At 49.5% G+C, this 19280-nt stretch overlaps 16 non-coding genes and 6 pseudogenes across 16 annotated transcripts; all 22 read right to left on the reverse strand.

The window, feature by feature from the left end:
* Positions 1–518: 518 nt before the first annotated feature.
* On the reverse strand, positions 519–591 carry TRNAK-UUU (transfer RNA lysine (anticodon UUU)). The gene has a single exon. It is a non-coding gene; the product is annotated as a tRNA-Lys (tRNA).
* Positions 592–1232: 641 nt separating this feature from the next.
* LOC141135253 (U4 spliceosomal RNA) lies at positions 1233–1373 on the reverse strand. Its single transcript, XR_012243534.1, has one exon. It is a non-coding gene; the product is annotated as a U4 spliceosomal RNA (small nuclear RNA).
* Positions 1374–2653: 1280 nt separating this feature from the next.
* On the reverse strand, positions 2654–2794 carry LOC141135053 (U4 spliceosomal RNA). The gene has a single exon (XR_012243355.1). It is a non-coding gene; the product is annotated as a U4 spliceosomal RNA (small nuclear RNA).
* A 559-nt stretch (positions 2795–3353) lies between these two features.
* TRNAK-UUU (transfer RNA lysine (anticodon UUU)) lies at positions 3354–3426 on the reverse strand. The gene has a single exon. It is a non-coding gene; the product is annotated as a tRNA-Lys (tRNA).
* A 641-nt stretch (positions 3427–4067) lies between these two features.
* LOC141135054 (U4 spliceosomal RNA) lies at positions 4068–4208 on the reverse strand. The gene has a single exon (XR_012243356.1). It is a non-coding gene; the product is annotated as a U4 spliceosomal RNA (small nuclear RNA).
* Positions 4209–4774: 566 nt separating this feature from the next.
* TRNAK-UUU (transfer RNA lysine (anticodon UUU)) lies at positions 4775–4847 on the reverse strand. The gene has a single exon. It is a non-coding gene; the product is annotated as a tRNA-Lys (tRNA).
* Positions 4848–5488: 641 nt separating this feature from the next.
* LOC141135055 (U4 spliceosomal RNA) lies at positions 5489–5629 on the reverse strand. Its single transcript, XR_012243357.1, has one exon. It is a non-coding gene; the product is annotated as a U4 spliceosomal RNA (small nuclear RNA).
* A 559-nt stretch (positions 5630–6188) lies between these two features.
* TRNAK-UUU (transfer RNA lysine (anticodon UUU)) lies at positions 6189–6261 on the reverse strand. The gene has a single exon. It is a non-coding gene; the product is annotated as a tRNA-Lys (tRNA).
* A 641-nt stretch (positions 6262–6902) lies between these two features.
* Positions 6903–7024, reverse strand: LOC141135565 (U4 spliceosomal RNA; annotated as a pseudogene).
* A 1133-nt stretch (positions 7025–8157) lies between these two features.
* LOC141135331 (U4 spliceosomal RNA) lies at positions 8158–8222 on the reverse strand (annotated as a pseudogene).
* A 566-nt stretch (positions 8223–8788) lies between these two features.
* Positions 8789–8861, reverse strand: TRNAK-UUU (transfer RNA lysine (anticodon UUU)). Its single transcript has one exon. It is a non-coding gene; the product is annotated as a tRNA-Lys (tRNA).
* A 641-nt stretch (positions 8862–9502) lies between these two features.
* On the reverse strand, positions 9503–9624 carry LOC141135566 (U4 spliceosomal RNA; annotated as a pseudogene).
* A 1133-nt stretch (positions 9625–10757) lies between these two features.
* On the reverse strand, positions 10758–10822 carry LOC141135332 (U4 spliceosomal RNA; annotated as a pseudogene).
* Positions 10823–11388: 566 nt separating this feature from the next.
* On the reverse strand, positions 11389–11461 carry TRNAK-UUU (transfer RNA lysine (anticodon UUU)). The gene has a single exon. It is a non-coding gene; the product is annotated as a tRNA-Lys (tRNA).
* A 641-nt stretch (positions 11462–12102) lies between these two features.
* On the reverse strand, positions 12103–12243 carry LOC141135056 (U4 spliceosomal RNA). Its single transcript, XR_012243358.1, has one exon. It is a non-coding gene; the product is annotated as a U4 spliceosomal RNA (small nuclear RNA).
* A 1280-nt stretch (positions 12244–13523) lies between these two features.
* Positions 13524–13664, reverse strand: LOC141135057 (U4 spliceosomal RNA). The gene has a single exon (XR_012243359.1). It is a non-coding gene; the product is annotated as a U4 spliceosomal RNA (small nuclear RNA).
* Positions 13665–14937: 1273 nt separating this feature from the next.
* LOC141135059 (U4 spliceosomal RNA) lies at positions 14938–15078 on the reverse strand. Its single transcript, XR_012243360.1, has one exon. It is a non-coding gene; the product is annotated as a U4 spliceosomal RNA (small nuclear RNA).
* A 566-nt stretch (positions 15079–15644) lies between these two features.
* Positions 15645–15717, reverse strand: TRNAK-UUU (transfer RNA lysine (anticodon UUU)). Its single transcript has one exon. It is a non-coding gene; the product is annotated as a tRNA-Lys (tRNA).
* Positions 15718–16358: 641 nt separating this feature from the next.
* On the reverse strand, positions 16359–16480 carry LOC141135568 (U4 spliceosomal RNA; annotated as a pseudogene).
* A 1133-nt stretch (positions 16481–17613) lies between these two features.
* LOC141135333 (U4 spliceosomal RNA) lies at positions 17614–17678 on the reverse strand (annotated as a pseudogene).
* A 566-nt stretch (positions 17679–18244) lies between these two features.
* On the reverse strand, positions 18245–18317 carry TRNAK-UUU (transfer RNA lysine (anticodon UUU)). Its single transcript has one exon. It is a non-coding gene; the product is annotated as a tRNA-Lys (tRNA).
* A 641-nt stretch (positions 18318–18958) lies between these two features.
* Positions 18959–19099, reverse strand: LOC141135257 (U4 spliceosomal RNA). The gene has a single exon (XR_012243538.1). It is a non-coding gene; the product is annotated as a U4 spliceosomal RNA (small nuclear RNA).
* Positions 19100–19280: the final 181 nt, after the last annotated feature.

The raw sequence follows: 19280 nt of genomic DNA on the forward strand, positions 1-19280 counted from the left end.
GACATTGAGGAGAGACACATAAGTGTCATCCAGTGGGCCGCTGAGCATTCTGGGACTTGGCATGTTAATGAGACAGGGACGATGCCTAAGTGGGCATTGTTTACCCACTGAATAGTGTTAGCATTTGAAAGAACTAAGGAGAATCTAAAGGGACAGGGCCCTAGATGTCAGATGCGTTTCTCCCACAGCAGTCCTGAAAGGCCACTGGGAGCGTATGTGTTTGAACAGCTATGCTGCTGAGAAAAGACCAAGGTGGAAGGATTTGGGGCCTTTGTTGAAAGTTCGCTAGATAACATGCCTGAACTGGAGCCCAGGTAAGCTGCCATAGACAAGGGTTGTTGGGAAACAGTTGGTCAAGCAATCACCTTCAGCCACCTTTATTTCTGGCAGATTCCAGGAGCCTAGAAAGGGGGAAGTTAGGGCATTTCATCTCTCTGAGCCAGTGAGCATTCCCGGCAGATGTGCATAAAGACTGCCCTATTGGCAGCTCAAAGGCCTCATAGGTAAGTGAAAGGCACCGCCCGAACAGGGACTTGAACCCTGGACCCTCAGATTAAAAGTCTGATGCTCTACCGACTGAGCTATCCGGGCTCTCAAAGCTCCTCCTCCATAGCGGTCCAAGCTGCTTGAATCTTGACATGTATGGTGGAAAAAGACCATTCAGCCAAGGGGACCGGGTGCCTGAAAGCACAAGTATTTGGCTTGCCCAGGCTGGCCAATCGTCCTCTCCCGTTTAATTTTCTAGGACAGGTTGAAGATAAAAGGGAGAATCTAACCTGCAACCATGCAGATAGGGTCCAGTCCGGTACAGGTGGAGAACGCCTAAAGTTTCTGCCTTAGTTTTACCTACAGTTCAATGCTCTTTGACCGGAAACAAGGGCCTTGCAAAAAGACACCGCCCGAAAGGCTTCCTTAACCCTGGACCAACACGCTTCCAGTATTCTTAATCAGTGACTGGGTTACAAATAAAGACAGTTCACCTTGAGCCTCATGTTGCCAGGTCCAGCAGAAGAAACCCAGGCAAAAAAACGAGGTAGAGTCCACTCTGGATTACAGGCAAGTGAAGAACGAGCGGCGCGTGCCAATCACTGATTGTTCTACCCAGGCTGCGTGATGACACAAAAGCTCTCTATGGTGTCAATGGGCCCGTGACTCACTTTCTCAACTCTAACGCATCTCAGTCTGCATGTAAGAAGCCATCACTTATCTGCTGTTGAAAACACATTGCTCAGTCTCCTCAGAGACTCTCAAAAATTGCCAGTGCTGACTGTATTTCAAGTCATCGTGGCAGGGTATTGGGAAAAGTTTTCAATTAGCAATAATCACGCCTCAGTTGAACCTCATTGGCTATGATACTGCCACTGCGCAAAGCTAACCAAATCAGTGCCTGCCAACATCTGCCCTTCCTTGGAGGAGAAATTGACATTGAGGAGAGACACATAAGTGTCATCCAGTGGGCCGCTGAGCATTCTGGGACTTGGCATGTTAATGAGACAGGGACGATGCCTAAGTGGGCATTGTTTACCCACTGAATAGTGTTAGCATTTGAAAGAACTAAGGAGAATCTAAAGGGACAGGGCCCTAGATGTCAGATGCGTTTCTCCCACAGCAGTCCTGAAAGGCCACTGGGAGCGTATGTGTTTGAACAGCTATGCTGCTGAGAAAAGACCAAGGTGGAAGGATTTGGGGCCTTTGTTGAAAGTTCGCTAGATAACATGCCTGAACTGGAGCCCAGGTAAGCTGCCATAGACAAGGGTTGTTGGGAAACAGTTGGTCAAGCAATCACCTTCAGCCACCTTTATTTCTGGCAGATTCCAGGAGCCTAGAAAGGGGGAAGTTAGGGCATTTCATCTCTCTGAGCCAGTGAGCATTCCCGGCAGATGTGCATAAAGACTGCCCTATTGGCAGCTCAAAGGCCTCATAGGTAAGTGAAAGGCACCGCCCAAACAGGGACTTGAACCCTGGACCCTCAGATTAAAAGTCTGATGCTCTACCGACTGAGCTATCCGGGCTCTCAAAGCTCCTCCTCCATAGCGGTCCAAGCTGCTTGAATCTTGACATGTATGGTGGAAAAAGACCATTCAGCCAAGGGGACCGGGTGCCTGAAAGCACAAGTATTTGGCTTGCCCAGGCTGGCCAATCGTCCTCTCCCGTTTAATTTTCTAGGACAGGTTGAAGATAAAAGGGAGAATCTAACCTGCAACCATGCAGATAGGGTCCAGTCCGGTACAGGTGGAGAACGCCTAAAGTTTCTGCCTTAGTTTTACCTACAGTTCAATGCTCTTTGACCGGAAACAAGGGCCTTGCAAAAAGACACCGCCCGAAAGGCTTCCTTAACCCTGGACCAACACGCTTCCAGTATTCTTAATCAGTGACTGGGTTACAAATAAAGACAGTTCACCTTGAGCCTCATGTTGCCAGGTCCAGCAGAAGAAACCCAGGCAAAAAAACGAGGTAGAGTCCACTCTGGATTACAGGCAAGTGAAGAACGAGCGGCGCGTGCCAATCACTGATTGTTCTACCCAGGCTGCGTGATGACACAAAAGCTCTCTATGGTGTCAATGGGCCCGTGACTCACTTTCTCAACTCTAACGCATCTCAGTCTGCATGTAAGAAGCCGTCACTTATCTGCTGTTGAAAACACATTGCTCAGTCTCCTCAGAGACTCTCAAAAATTGCCAGTGCTGACTGTATTTCAAGTCATCGTGGCGGGGTATTGGGAAAAGTTTTCAATTAGCAATAATCACGCCTCAGTTGAACCTCATTGGCTATGATACTGCCACTGCGCAAAGCTAACCAAATCAGTGCCTGCCAACATCTGCCCTTCCTTGGAGGAGAAATTGACATTGAGGAGAGACACATAAGTGTCATCCAGTGGGCCGCTGAGCATTCTGGGACTTGGCATGTTAATGAGACAGGGACGATGCCTAAGTGGGCATTGTTTACCCACTGAATAGTGTTAGCATTTGAAAGAACTAAGGAGAATCTAAAGGGACAGGGCCCTAGATGTCAGATGCGTTTCTCCCACAGCAGTCCTGAAAGGCCACTGGGAGCGTATGTGTTTGAACAGCTATGCTGCTGAGAAAAGACCAAGGTGGAAGGATTTGGGGCCTTTGTTGAAAGTTCGCTAGATAACATGCCTGAACTGGAGCCCAGGTAAGCTGCCATAGACAAGGGTTGTTGGGAAACAGTTGGTCAAGCAATCACCTTCAGCCACCTTTATTTCTGGCAGATTCCAGGAAAGGGGGAAGTTAGGACATTTCATCTCTCTGAGCCAGTGAGCATTCCCGGCAGATGTGCATAAAGACTGCCCTATTGGCAGCTCAAAGGCCTCATAGGTAAGTGAAAGGCACCGCCCGAACAGGGACTTGAACCCTGGACCCTCAGATTAAAAGTCTGATGCTCTACCGACTGAGCTATCCGGGCTCTCAAAGCTCCTCCTCCATAGCGGTCCAAGCTGCTTGAATCTTGACATGTATGGTGGAAAAAGACCATTCAGCCAAGGGGACCGGGTGCCTGAAAGCACAAGTATTTGGCTTGCCCAGGCTGGCCAATCGTCCTCTCCCGTTTAATTTTCTAGGACAGGTTGAAGATAAAAGGGAGAATCTAACCTGCAACCATGCAGATAGGGTCCAGTCCGGTACAGGTGGAGAACGCCTAAAGTTTCTGCCTTAGTTTTACCTACAGTTCAATGCTCTTTGACCGGAAACAAGGGCCTTGCAAAAAGACACCGCCCGAAAGGCTTCCTTAACCCTGGACCAACACGCTTCCAGTATTCTTAATCAGTGACTGGGTTACAAATAAAGACAGTTCACCTTGAGCCTCATGTTGCCAGGTCCAGCAGAAGAAACCCAGGCAAAAAAACGAGGTAGAGTCCACTCTGGATTACAGGCAAGTGAAGAACGAGCGGCGCGTGCCAATCACTGATTGTTCTACCCAGGCTGCGTGATGACACAAAAGCTCTCTATGGTGTCAATGGGCCCGTGACTCACTTTCTCAACTCTAACGCATCTCAGTCTGCATGTAAGAAGCCGTCACTTATCTGCTGTTGAAAACACATTGCTCAGTCTCCTCAGAGACTCTCAAAAATTGCCAGTGCTGACTGTATTTCAAGTCATCGTGGCGGGGTATTGGGAAAAGTTTTCAATTAGCAATAATCACGCCTCAGTTGAACCTCATTGGCTATGATACTGCCACTGCGCAAAGCTAACCAAATCAGTGCCTGCCAACATCTGCCCTTCCTTGGAGGAGAAATTGACATTGAGGAGAGACACATAAGTGTCATCCAGTGGGCCGCTGAGCATTCTGGGACTTGGCATGTTAATGAGACAGGGACGATGCCTAAGTGGGCATTGTTTACCCACTGAATAGTGTTAGCATTTGAAAGAACTAAGGAGAATCTAAAGGGACAGGGCCCTAGATGTCAGATGCGTTTCTCCCACAGCAGTCCTGAAAGGCCACTGGGAGCGTATGTGTTTGAACAGCTATGCTGCTGAGAAAAGACCAAGGTGGAAGGATTTGGGGCCTTTGTTGAAAGTTCGCTAGATAACATGCCTGAACTGGAGCCCAGGTAAGCTGCCATAGACAAGGGTTGTTGGGAAACAGTTGGTCAAGCAATCACCTTCAGCCACCTTTATTTCTGGCAGATTCCAGGAGCCTAGAAAGGGGGAAGTTAGGGCATTTCATCTCTCTGAGCCAGTGAGCATTCCCGGCAGATGTGCATAAAGACTGCCCTATTGGCAGCTCAAAGGCCTCATAGGTAAGTGAAAGGCACCGCCCGAACAGGGACTTGAACCCTGGACCCTCAGATTAAAAGTCTGATGCTCTACCGACTGAGCTATCCGGGCTCTCAAAGCTCCTCCTCCATAGCGGTCCAAGCTGCTTGAATCTTGACATGTATGGTGGAAAAAGACCATTCAGCCAAGGGGACCGGGTGCCTGAAAGCACAAGTATTTGGCTTGCCCAGGCTGGCCAATCGTCCTCTCCCGTTTAATTTTCTAGGACAGGTTGAAGATAAAAGGGAGAATCTAACCTGCAACCATGCAGATAGGGTCCAGTCCGGTACAGGTGGAGAACGCCTAAAGTTTCTGCCTTAGTTTTACCTACAGTTCAATGCTCTTTGACCGGAAACAAGGGCCTTGCAAAAAGACACCGCCCGAAAGGCTTCCTTAACCCTGGACCAACACGCTTCCAGTATTCTTAATCAGTGACTGGGTTACAAATAAAGACAGTTCACCTTGAGCCTCATGTTGCCAGGTCCAGCAGAAGAAACCCAGGCAAAAAAACGAGGTAGAGTCCACTCTGGATTACAGGCAAGTGAAGAACGAGCGGCGCGTGCCAATCACTGATTGTTCTACCCAGGCTGCGTGATGACACAAAAGCTCTCTATGGTGTCAATGGGCCCGTGACTCACTTTCTCAACTCTAACGCATCTCAGTCTGCATGTAAGAAGCCGTCACTTATCTGCTGTTGAAAACACATTGCTCAGTCTCCTCAGAGACTCTCAAAAATTGCCAGTGCTGACTGTATTTCAAGTCATCGTGGCGGGGTATTGGGAAAAGTTTTCAATTAGCAATAATCACGCCTCAGTTGAACCTCATTGGCTATGATACTGCCACTGCGCAAAGCTAACCAAATCAGTGCCTGCCAACATCTGCCCTTCCTTGGAGGAGAAATTGACATTGAGGAGAGACACATAAGTGTCATCCAGTGGGCCGCTGAGCATTCTGGGACTTGGCATGTTAATGAGACAGGGACGATGCCTAAGTGGGCATTGTTTACCCACTGAATAGTGTTAGCATTTGAAAGAACTAAGGAGAATCTAAAGGGACAGGGCCCTAGATGTCAGATGCGTTTCTCCCACAGCAGTCCTGAAAGGCCACTGGGAGCGTATGTGTTTGAACAGCTATGCTGCTGAGAAAAGACCAAGGTGGAAGGATTTGGGGCCTTTGTTGAAAGTTCGCTAGATAACATGCCTGAACTGGAGCCCAGGTAAGCTGCCATAGACAAGGGTTGTTGGGAAACAGTTGGTCAAGCAATCACCTTCAGCCACCTTTATTTCTGGCAGATTCCAGGAAAGGGGGAAGTTAGGACATTTCATCTCTCTGAGCCAGTGAGCATTCCCGGCAGATGTGCATAAAGACTGCCCTATTGGCAGCTCAAAGGCCTCATAGGTAAGTGAAAGGCACCGCCCGAACAGGGACTTGAACCCTGGACCCTCAGATTAAAAGTCTGATGCTCTACCGACTGAGCTATCCGGGCTCTCAAAGCTCCTCCTCCATAGCGGTCCAAGCTGCTTGAATCTTGACATGTATGGTGGAAAAAGACCATTCAGCCAAGGGGACCGGGTGCCTGAAAGCACAAGTATTTGGCTTGCCCAGGCTGGCCAATCGTCCTCTCCCGTTTAATTTTCTAGGACAGGTTGAAGATAAAAGGGAGAATCTAACCTGCAACCATGCAGATAGGGTCCAGTCCGGTACAGGTGGAGAACGCCTAAAGTTTCTGCCTTAGTTTTACCTACAGTTCAATGCTCTTTGACCGGAAACAAGGGCCTTGCAAAAAGACACCGCCCGAAAGGCTTCCTTAACCCTGGACCAACACGCTTCCAGTATTCTTAATCAGTGACTGGGTTACAAATAAAGACAGTTCACCTTGAGCCTCATGTTGCCAGGTCCAGCAGAAGAAACCCAGGCAAAAAAACGAGGTAGAGTCCACTCTGGATTACAGGCAAGTGAAGAACGAGCGGCGCGTGCCAATCACTGATTGTTCTACCCAGGCTGCGTGATGACACAAAAGCTCTCTATGGTGTCAATGGGCCCGTGACTCACTTTCTCAACTCTAACGCATCTCAGTCTGCATGTAAGAAGCCGTCACTTATCTGCTGTTGAAAACACATTGCTCAGTCTCCTCAGAGACTCTCAAAAATTGCCAGTGCTGACTGTATTTCAAGTCATCGTGGCGGGGTATTGGGAAAAGTTTTCAATTAGCAATAATCACTCTATCGAAAAGCCAGTGGCGTGCAAAACACACCTCAAAAACTTCCACCCGGTGCCAAAAAAAAGTGCCCACACATAGAGAGTGAAACACAAAAACGTGCAACGGGTGTACAGAGTCCTCCACTAGGGAAGGACCTTACCCTGATCCCCCGGGGCGTTAGGCTCCAGACAGGGACTGAGGTACTCAGACAAAGGGTCCATCCGGCCGAAACCAGGCGGACCCCCACAACTGGAAGGACTGCCGAAGCAGACCAACCCAAGTACAGTGGGGCTCTCCCGAAGAGAGACCCCTCAAAGGAGAGGGCGAACCAAGCCAAAAGGCCTATGTCCACCCCCTCCCAAGACTTTCAGAGTAGGCCCGAGGACCCACACCCTACTCGCCACACAGTGACAAAACGTGTATACAAAGACAACCAAAAAAAAGACAAAAAGGTGACAAACAGGGGTAAAAGAAAGAGTGGGGAAGATAGTGAGATGGGAGAGTGAAAGTGGCCATTGTGCTATACAATGGCCGGCCCTCCGGCCAGGCATAAAAATTTCCCCTGGTCCTGGCCAAAAGGCCCGGCCCAAGAGGCAGGTGCGAAAAACGTGTGTTGTGGTGAAGTGACCATGGTGCCATAAAATCAAGTGCTTTCACACCGTGACTATACGGCACCCCTGAACTGCCACTTCAGGGGCACATTCACCACTGGCTTTTCGAAAAAGCCCTGACCACCCAGCCCAGACCACAGCAGACCCCACCACAGACAGGAAGGATATGGAGATCAGGAAGCCGGAAAGAGCCCTTTACCATCAGGCTCTGCCGTCGCTCCCATCACTCCTCCTAATTACATTCGGGAAGTACTTGCCACTCCCTCCCCCCCTTGCAAGGCAGGAGTAAGCGTTCTCTCCCAAATAACTGCCTGGAGCTAGATCCGCCCCAATCCAGGCCAGAAGGCCAGGGTCCCGACCCTCTGGTTCAGACCCCGTGGTTCTCCATCCCCATCAGAAGGCTTCCCTTTCGGCTACAAAGCGCTCCAGGTCACCTTCACTCCAGCAGGTTTTGCATAGCAACCGCAATCCCATCTCTATTTCGCCATAGATCAGGGACGGAAGCAAGCGCCACCTCCTGGAAACTGATAAGAATAGATACTACACTTGATCTTCGCCAAAAGGCCGAGAAGCAATTAGCAATAATCACGCCTCAGTTGAACCTCATTGGCTATGATACTGCCACTGCGCAAAGCTAACCAAATCAGTGCCTGCCAACATCTGCCCTTCCTTGGAGGAGAAATTGACATTGAGGAGAGACACATAAGTGTCATCCAGTGGGCCGCTGAGCATTCTGGGACTTGGCATGTTAATGAGACAGGGACGATGCCTAAGTGGGCATTGTTTACCCACTGAATAGTGTTAGCATTTGAAAGAACTAAGGAGAATCTAAAGGGACAGGGCCCTAGATGTCAGATGCGTTTCTCCCACAGCAGTCCTGAAAGGCCACTGGGAGCGTATGTGTTTGAACAGCTATGCTGCTGAGAAAAGACCAAGGTGGAAGGATTTGGGGCCTTTGTTGAAAGTTCGCTAGATAACATGCCTGAACTGGAGCCCAGGTAAGCTGCCATAGACAAGGGTTGTTGGGAAACAGTTGGTCAAGCAATCACCTTCAGCCACCTTTATTTCTGGCAGATTCCAGGAGCCTAGAAAGGGGGAAGTTAGGGCATTTCATCTCTCTGAGCCAGTGAGCATTCCCGGCAGATGTGCATAAAGACTGCCCTATTGGCAGCTCAAAGGCCTCATAGGTAAGTGAAAGGCACCGCCCGAACAGGGACTTGAACCCTGGACCCTCAGATTAAAAGTCTGATGCTCTACCGACTGAGCTATCCGGGCTCTCAAAGCTCCTCCTCCATAGCGGTCCAAGCTGCTTGAATCTTGACATGTATGGTGGAAAAAGACCATTCAGCCAAGGGGACCGGGTGCCTGAAAGCACAAGTATTTGGCTTGCCCAGGCTGGCCAATCGTCCTCTCCCGTTTAATTTTCTAGGACAGGTTGAAGATAAAAGGGAGAATCTAACCTGCAACCATGCAGATAGGGTCCAGTCCGGTACAGGTGGAGAACGCCTAAAGTTTCTGCCTTAGTTTTACCTACAGTTCAATGCTCTTTGACCGGAAACAAGGGCCTTGCAAAAAGACACCGCCCGAAAGGCTTCCTTAACCCTGGACCAACACGCTTCCAGTATTCTTAATCAGTGACTGGGTTACAAATAAAGACAGTTCACCTTGAGCCTCATGTTGCCAGGTCCAGCAGAAGAAACCCAGGCAAAAAAACGAGGTAGAGTCCACTCTGGATTACAGGCAAATGAAGAACGAGCGGCGCGTGCCAATCACTGATTGTTCTACCCAGGCTGCGTGATGACACAAAAGCTCTCTATGGTGTCAATGGGCCCGTGACTCACTTTCTCAACTCTAATGCATCTCAGTCTGCATGTAAGAAGCCGTCACTTATCTGCTGTTGAAAACACATTGCTCAGTCTCCTCAGAGACTCTCAAAAATTGCCAGTGCTGACTGTATTTCAAGTCATCGTGGCGGGGTATTGGGAAAAGTTTTCAATTAGCAATAATCACTCTATCGAAAAGCCAGTGGCGTGCAAAACACACCTCAAAAACTTCCACCCGGTGCCAAAAAAAAGTGCCCACACATAGAGAGTGAAACACAAAAACGTGCAACGGGTGTACAGAGTCCTCCACTAGGGAAGGACCTTACCCTGATCCCCCGGGGCGTTAGGCTCCAGACAGGGACTGAGGTACTCAGACAAAGGGTCCATCCGGCCGAAACCAGGCGGACCCCCACAACTGGAAGGACTGCCGAAGCAGACCAACCCAAGTACAGTGGGGCTCTCCCGAAGAGAGACCCCTCAAAGGAGAGGGCGAACCAAGCCAAAAGGCCTATGTCCACCCCCTCCCAAGACTTTCAGAGTAGGCCCGAGGACCCACACCCTACTCGCCACACAGTGACAAAACGTGTATACAAAGACAACCAAAAAAAAGACAAAAAGGTGACAAACAGGGGTAAAAGAAAGAGTGGGGAAGATAGTGAGATGGGAAAGTGAAAGTGGCCATTGTGCTATACAATGGCCGGCCCTCCGGCCAGGCATAAAAATTTCCCCTGGTCCTGGCCAAAAGGCCCGGCCCAAGAGGCAGGTGCGAAAAACGTGTGTTGTGGTGAAGTGACCATGGTGCCATAAAATCAAGTGCTTTCACACCGTGACTATACGGCACCCCTGAACTGCCACTTCAGGGGCACATTCACCACTGGCTTTTCGAAAAAGCCCTGACCACCCAGCCCAGACCACAGCAGACCCCACCACAGACAGGAAGGATATGGAGATCAGGAAGCCGGAAAGAGCCCTTTACCATCAGGCTCTGCCGTCGCTCCCATCACTCCTCCTAATTACATTCGGGAAGTACTTGCCACTCCCTCCCCCCCTTGCAAGGCAGGAGTAAGCGTTCTCTCCCAAATAACTGTCTGGAGCTAGATCCGCCCCAATCTAGGCCAGAAGGCCAGGGTCTCGACCCTCTGGTTCAGACCCCGTGGTTCTCCATCCCCATCAGAAGGCTTCCCTTTCGGCTACAAACCGCTCCAGGTCACCTTCACTCCAGCAGGTTTTGCATAGCAACCGCAATCCCATCTCTATTTCGCCATAGATCAGGGACGGAAGCAAGCGCCACCTCCTGGAAACTGATAAGAATAGATACTACACTTGATCTTCGCCAAAAGGCCGAGAAGCAATTAGCAATAATCACGCCTCAGTTGAACCTCATTGGCTATGATACTGCCACTGCGCAAAGCTAACCAAATCAGTGCTTGCCAACATCTGCCCTTCCTTGGAGGAGAAATTGACATTGAGGAGAGACACATAAGTGTCATCCAGTGGGCCGCTGAGCATTCTGGGACTTGGCATGTTAATGAGACAGGGACGATGCCTAAGTGGGCATTGTTTACCCACTGAATAGTGTTAGCATTTGAAAGAACTAAGGAGAATCTAAAGGGACAGGGCCCTAGATGTCAGATGCGTTTCTCCCACAGCAGTCCTGAAAGGCCACTGGGAGCGTATGTGTTTGAACAGCTATGCTGCTGAGAAAAGACCAAGGTGGAAGGATTTGGGGCCTTTGTTGAAAGTTCGCTAGATAACATGCCTGAACTGGAGCCCAGGTAAGCTGCCATAGACAAGGGTTGTTGGGAAACAGTTGGTCAAGCAATCACCTTCAGCCACCTTTATTTCTGGCAGATTCCAGGAGCCTAGAAAGGGGGAAGTTAGGGCATTTCATCTCTCTGAGCCAGTGAGCATTCCCGGCAGATGTGCATAAAGACTGCCCTATTGGCAGCTCAAAGGCCTCATAGGTAAGTGAAAGGCACTGCCCGAACAGGGACTTGAACCCTGGACCCTCAGATTAAAAGTCTGATGCTCTACCGACTGAGCTATCCGGGCTCTCAAAGCTCCTCCTCCATAGCGGTCCAAGCTGCTTGAATCTTGACATGTATGGTGGAAAAAGACCATTCAGCCAAGGGGACCGGGTGCCTGAAAGCACAAGTATTTGGCTTGCCCAGGCTGGCCAATCGTCCTCTCCCGTTTAATTTTCTAGGACAGGTTGAAGATAAAAGGGAGAATCTAACCTGCAACCATGCAGATAGGGTCCAGTCCGGTACAGGTGGAGAACGCCTAAAGTTTCTGCCTTAGTTTTACCTACAGTTCAATGCTCTTTGACCGGAAACAAGGGCCTTGCAAAAAGACACCGCCCGAAAGGCTTCCTTAACCCTGGACCAACACGCTTCCAGTATTCTTAATCAGTGACTGGGTTACAAATAAAGACAGTTCACCTTGAGCCTCATGTTGCCAGGTCCAGCAGAAGAAACCCAGGCAAAAAAACGAGGTAGAGTCCACTCTGGATTACAGGCAAGTGAAGAACGAGCGGCGCGTGCCAATCACTGATTGTTCTACCCAGGCTGCGTGATGACACAAAAGCTCTCTATGGTGTCAATGGGCCCGTGACTCACTTTCTCAACTCTAACGCATCTCAGTCTGCATGTAAGAAGCCGTCACTTATCTGCTGTTGAAAACACATTGCTCAGTCTCCTCAGAGACTCTCAAAAATTGCCAGTGCTGACTGTATTTCAAGTCATCGTGGCGGGGTATTGGGAAAAGTTTTCAATTAGCAATAATCACGCCTCAGTTGAACCTCATTGGCTATGATACTGCCACTGCGCAAAGCTAACCGAATCAGTGCCTGCCAACATCTGCCCTTCCTTGGAGGAGAAATTGACATTGAGGAGAGACACATAAGTGTCATCCAGTGGGCCGCTGAGCATTCTGGGACTTGGCATGTTAATGAGACAGGGACGATGCCTAAGTGGGCATTGTTTACCCACTGAATAGTGTTAGCATTTGAAAGAACTAAGGAGAATCTAAAGGGACAGGGCCCTAGATGTCAGATGCGTTTCTCCCACAGCAGTCCTGAAAGGCCACTGGGAGCGTATGTGTTTGAACAGCTATGCTGCTGAGAAAAGACCAAGGTGGAAGGATTTGGGGCCTTTGTTGAAAGTTCGCTAGATAACATGCCTGAACTGGAGCCCAGGTAAGCTGCCATAGACAAGGGTTGTTGGGAAACAGTTGGTCAAGCAATCACCTTCAGCCACCTTTATTTCTGGCAGATTCCAGGAGCCTAGAAAGGGGGAAGTTAGGGCATTTCATCTCTCTGAGCCAGTGAGCATTCCCGGCAGATGTGCATAAAGACTGCCCTATTGGCAGCTCAAAGGCCTCATAGGTAAGTGAAAGGCACCGCCCAAACAGGGACTTGAACCCTGGACCCTCAGATTAAAAGTCTGATGCTCTACCGACTGAGCTATCCGGGCTCTCAAAGCTCCTCCTCCATAGCGGTCCAAGCTGCTTGAATCTTGACATGTATGGTGGAAAAAGACCATTCAGCCAAGGGGACCGGGTGCCTGAAAGCACAAGTATTTGGCTTGCCCAGGCTGGCCAATCGTCCTCTCCCGTTTAATTTTCTAGGACAGGTTGAAGATAAAAGGGAGAATCTAACCTGCAACCATGCAGATAGGGTCCAGTCCGGTACAGGTGGAGAACGCCTAAAGTTTCTGCCTTAGTTTTACCTACAGTTCAATGCTCTTTGACCGGAAACAAGGGCCTTGCAAAAAGACACCGCCCGAAAGGCTTCCTTAACCCTGGACCAACACGCTTCCAGTATTCTTAATCAGTGACTGGGTTACAAATAAAGACAGTTCACCTTGAGCCTCATGTTGCCAGGTCCAGCAGAAGAAACCCAGGCAAAAAAACGAGGTAGAGTCCACTCTGGATTACAGGCAAGTGAAGAACGAGCGGCGCGTGCCAATCACTGATTGTTCTACCCAGGCTGCGTGATGACACAAAAGCTCTCTATGGTGTCAATGGGCCCGTGACTCACTTTCTCAACTCTAACGCATCTCAGTCTGCATGTAAGAAGCCGTCACTTATCTGCTGTTGAAAACACATTGCTCAGTCTCCTCAGAGACTCTCAAAAATTGCCAGTGCTGACTGTATTTCAAGTCATCGTGGCGGGGTATTGGGAAAAGTTTTCAATTAGCAATAATCACGCCTCAGTTGAACCTCATTGGCTATGATACTGCCACTGCGCAAAGCTAACCAAATCAGTGCCTGCCAACATCTGCCCTTCCTTGGAGGAGAAATTGACATTGAGGAGAGACACATAAGTGTCATCCAGTGGGCCGCTGAGCATTCTGGGACTTGGCATGTTAATGAGACAGGGACGATGCCTAAGTGGGCATTGTTTACCCACTGAATAGTGTTAGCATTTGAAAGAACTAAGGAGAATCTAAAGGGACAGGGCCCTAGATGTCAGATGCGTTTCTCCCACAGCAGTCCTGAAAGGCCACTGGGAGCGTATGTGTTTGAACAGCTATGCTGCTGAGAAAAGACCAAGGTGGAAGGATTTGGGGCCTTTGTTGAAAGTTCGCTAGATAACATGCCTGAACTGGAGCCCAGGTAAGCTGCCATAGACAAGGGTTGTTGGGAAACAGTTGGTCAAGCAATCACCTTCAGCCACCTTTATTTCTGGCAGATTCCAGGAAAGGGGGAAGTTAGGACATTTCATCTCTCTGAGCCAGTGAGCATTCCCGGCAGATGTGCATAAAGACTGCCCTATTGGCAGCTCAAAGGCCTCATAGGTAAGTGAAAGGCACCGCCTGAACAGGGACTTGAACCCTGGACCCTCAGATTAAAAGTCTGATGCTCTACCGACTGAGCTATCCGGGCTCTCAAAGCTCCTCCTCCATAGCGGTCCAAGCTGCTTGAATCTTGACATGTATGGTGGAAAAAGACCATTCAGCCAAGGGGACCGGGTGCCTGAAAGCACAAGTATTTGGCTTGCCCAGGCTGGCCAATCGTCCTCTCCCGTTTAATTTTCTAGGACAGGTTGAAGATAAAAGGGAGAATCTAACCTGCAACCATGCAGATAGGGTCCAGTCCGGTACAGGTGGAGAACGCCTAAAGTTTCTGCCTTAGTTTTACCTACAGTTCAATGCTCTTTGACCGGAAACAAGGGCCTTGCAAAAAGACACCGCCCGAAAGGCTTCCTTAACCCTGGACCAACACGCTTCCAGTATTCTTAATCAGTGACTGGGTTACAAATAAAGACAGTTCACCTTGAGCCTCATGTTGCCAGGTCCAGCAGAAGAAACCCAGGCAAAAAAACGAGGTAGAGTCCACTCTGGATTACAGGCAAATGAAGAACGAGCGGCGCGTGCCAATCACTGATTGTTCTACCCAGGCTGCGTGATGACACAAAAGCTCTCTATGGTGTCAATGGGCCCGTGACTCACTTTCTCAACTCTAACGCATCTCAGTCTGCATGTAAGAAGCCGTCACTTATCTGCTGTTGAAAACACATTGCTCAGTCTCCTCAGAGACTCTCAAAAATTGCCAGTGCTGACTGTATTTCAAGTCATCGTGGCGGGGTATTGGGAAAAGTTTTCAATTAGCAATAATCACGCCTCAGTTGAACCTCATTGGCTATGATACTGCCACTGCGCAAAGCTAACCAAATCAGTGCCTGCCAACATCTGCCCTTCCTTGGAGGAGAAATTGACATTGAGGAGAGACACATAAGTGTCATCCAGTGGGCCGCTGAGCATTCTGGGACTTGGCATGTTAATGAGACAGGGACGATGCCTAAGTGGGCATTGTTTACCCACTGAATAGTGTTAGCATTTGAAAGAACTAAGGAGAATCTAAAGGGACAGGGCCCTAGATGTCAGATGCGTTTCTCCCACAGCAGTCCTGAAAGGCCACTGGGAGCGTATGTGTTTGAACAGCTATGCTGCTGAGAAAAGACCAAGGTGGAAGGATTTGGGGCCTTTGTTGAAAGTTCGCTAGATAACATGCCTGAACTGGAGCCCAGGTAAGCTGCCATAGACAAGGGTTGTTGGGAAACAGTTGGTCAAGCAATCACCTTCAGCCACCTTTATTTCTGGCAGATTCCAGGAGCCTAGAAAGGGGGAAGTTAGGGCATTTCATCTCTCTGAGCCAGTGAGCATTCCCGGCAGATGTGCATAAAGACTGCCCTATTGGCAGCTCAAAGGCCTCATAGGTAAGTGAAAGGCACCGCCCGAACAGGGACTTGAACCCTGGACCCTCAGATTAAAAGTCTGATGCTCTACCGACTGAGCTATCCGGGCTCTCAAAGCTCCTCCTCCATAGCGGTCCAAGCTGCTTGAATCTTGACATGTATGGTGGAAAAAGACCATTCAGCCAAGGGGACCGGGTGCCTGAAAGCACAAGTATTTGGCTTGCCCAGGCTGGCCAATCGTCCTCTCCCGTTTAATTTTCTAGGACAGGTTGAAGATAAAAGGGAGAATCTAACCTGCAACCATGCAGATAGGGTCCAGTCCGGTACAGGTGGAGAACGCCTAAAGTTTCTGCCTTAGTTTTACCTACAGTTCAATGCTCTTTGACCGGAAACAAGGGCCTTGCAAAAAGACACCGCCCGAAAGGCTTCCTTAACCCTGGACCAACACGCTTCCAGTATTCTTAATCAGTGACTGGGTTACAAATAAAGACAGTTCACCTTGAGCCTCATGTTGCCAGGTCCAGCAGAAGAAACCCAGGCAAAAAAACGAGGTAGAGTCCACTCTGGATTACAGGCAAGTGAAGAACGAGCGGCGCGTGCCAATCACTGATTGTTCTACCCAGGCTGCGTGATGACACAAAAGCTCTCTATGGTGTCAATGGGCCCGTGACTCACTTTCTCAACTCTAACGCATCTCAGTCTGCATGTAAGAAGCCGTCACTTATCTGCTGTTGAAAACACATTGCTCAGTCTCCTCAGAGACTCTCAAAAATTGCCAGTGCTGACTGTATTTCAAGTCATCGTGGCGGGGTATTGGGAAAAGTTTTCAATTAGCAATAATCACTCTATCGAAAAGCCAGTGGCGTGCAAAACACACCTCAAAAACTTCCACCCGGTGCCAAAAAAAAGTGCCCACACATAGAGAGTGAAACACAAAAACGTGCAACGGGTGTACAGAGTCCTCCACTAGGGAAGGACCTTACCCTGATCCCCCGGGGCGTTAGGCTCCAGACAGGGACTGAGGTACTCAGACAAAGGGTCCATCCAGCCGAAACCAGGCGGACCCCCACAACTGGAAGGACTGCCGAAGCAGACCAACCCAAGTACAGTGGGGCTCTCCCGAAGAGAGACCCCTCAAAGGAGAGGGCGAACCAAGCCAAAAGGCCTATGTCCACCCCCTCCCAAGACTTTCAGAGTAGGCCCGAGGACCCACACCCTACTCGCCACACAGTGACAAAACGTGTATACAAAGACAACCAAAAAAAAGACAAAAAGGTGACAAACAGGGGTAAAAGAAAGAGTGGGGAAGATAGTGAGATGGGAGAGTGAAAGTGGCCATTGTGCTATCCAATGGCCGGCCCTCCGGCCAGGCATAAAAATTTCCCCTGGTCCTGGCCAAAAGGCCCGGCCCAAGAGGCAGGTGCGAAAAACGTGTGTTGTGGTGAAGTGACCATGGTGCCATAAAATCAAGTGCTTTCACACCGTGACTATACGGCATCCCTGAACTGCCACTTCAGGGGCACATTCACCACTGGCTTTTCGAAAAAGCCCTGACCACCCAGCCCAGACCACAGCAGACCCCACCACAGACAGGAAGGATATGGAGATCAGGAAGCCGGAAAGAGCCCTTTACCATCAGGCTCTGCCGTCGCTCCCATCACTCCTCCTAATTACATTCGGGAAGTACTTGCCACTCCCTCCCCCCCTTGCAAGGCAGGAGTAAGCGTTCTCTCCCAAATAACTATCTGGAGCTAGATCCGCCCCAATCCAGGCCAGAAGGCCAGGGTCCCGACCCTCTGGTTCAGACCCCGTGGTTCTCCATCCCCATCAGAAGGCTTCCCTTTCGGCTACAAACCGCTCCAGGTCACCTTCACTCCAGCAGGTTTTGCATAGCAACCGCAATCCCATCTCTATTTCGCCATAGATCAGGGACGGAAGCAAGCGCCACCTCCTGGAAACTGATAAGAATAGATACTACACTTGATCTTCGCCAAAAGGCCAAGAAGCAATTAGCAATAATCACGCCTCAGTTGAACCTCATTGGCTATGATACTGCCACTGCGCAAAGCTAACCAAATCAGTGCCTGCCAACATCTGCCCTTCCTTGGAGGAGAAATTGACATTGAGGAGAGACACATAAGTGTCATCCAGTGGGCCGCTGAGCATTCTGGGACTTGGCATGTTAATGAGACAGGGACGATGCCTAAGTGGGCATTGTTTACCCACTGAATAGTGTTAGCATTTGAAAGAACTAAGGAGAATCTAAAGGGACAGGGCCCTAGATGTCAGATGCGTTTCTCCCACAGCAGTCCTGAAAGGCCACTGGGAGCGTATGTGTTTGAACAGCTATGCTGCTGAGAAAAGACCAAGGTGGAAGGATTTGGGGCCTTTGTTGAAAGTTCGCTAGATAACATGCCTGAACTGGAGCCCAGGTAAGCTGCCATAGACAAGGGTTGTTGGGAAACAGTTGGTCAAGCAATCACCTTCAGCCACCTTTATTTCTGGCAGATTCCAGGAGCCTAGAAAGGGGGAAGTTAGGGCATTTCATCTCTCTGAGCCAGTGAGCATTCCCGGCAGATGTGCATAAAGACTGCCCTATTGGCAGCTCAAAGGCCTCATAGGTAAGTGAAAGGCACCGCCCGAACAGGGACTTGAACCCTGGACCCTCAGATTAAAAGTCTGATGCTCTACCGACTGAGCTATCCGGGCTCTCAAAGCTCCTCCTCCATAGCGGTCCAAGCTGCTTGAATCTTGACATGTATGGTGGAAAAAGACCATTCAGCCAAGGGGACCGGGTGCCTGAAAGCACAAGTATTTGGCTTGCCCAGGCTGGCCAATCGTCCTCTCCCGTTTAATTTTCTAGGACAGGTTGAAGATAAAAGGGAGAATCTAACCTGCAACCATGCAGATAGGGTCCAGTCCGGTACAGGTGGAGAACGCCTAAAGTTTCTGCCTTAGTTTTACCTACAGTTCAATGCTCTTTGACCGGAAACAAGGGCCTTGCAAAAAGACACCGCCCGAAAGGCTTCCTTAACCCTGGACCAACACGCTTCCAGTATTCTTAATCAGTGACTGGGTTACAAATAAAGACAGTTCACCTTGAGCCTCATGTTGCCAGGTCCAGCAGAAGAAACCCAGGCAAAAAAACGAGGTAGAGTCCACTCTGGATTACAGGCAAGTGAAGAACGAGCGGCGCGTGCCAATCACTGATTGTTCTACCCAGGCTGCGTGATGACACAAAAGCTCTCTATGGTGTCAATGGGCCCGTGACTCACTTTCTCAACTCTAACGCATCTCAGTCTGCATGTAAGAAGCCGTCACTTATCTGCTGTTGAAAACACATTGCTCAGTCTCCTCAGAGACTCTCAAAAATTGCCAGTGCTGACTGTATTTCAAGTTATCGTGGCGGGGTATTGGGAAAAGTTTTCAATTAGCAATAATCATGCCTCAGTTGAACCTCATTGGCTATGATACTGCCACTGCGCAAAGCTAACCAAATCAGTGCCTGCCAACATCTGCCCTTCCTTGGAGGAGAAATTGACATTGAGGAGAGACACATAAGTGTCATCCAGTGGGCCGCTGAGCATTCTGGGACTTGGCATGTTAATGAGACAGGGACGATGCCTAAGTGGGCATTGTTTACCCACTGAATAGTGTTAGCATTTGAAAGAA

This window comes from Aquarana catesbeiana, linkage group LG03, assembly GCF_042186555.1.
Source record: "Aquarana catesbeiana isolate 2022-GZ linkage group LG03, ASM4218655v1, whole genome shotgun sequence".
Classification (NCBI taxonomy): Eukaryota; Metazoa; Chordata; class Amphibia; order Anura; family Ranidae; genus Aquarana; species Aquarana catesbeiana.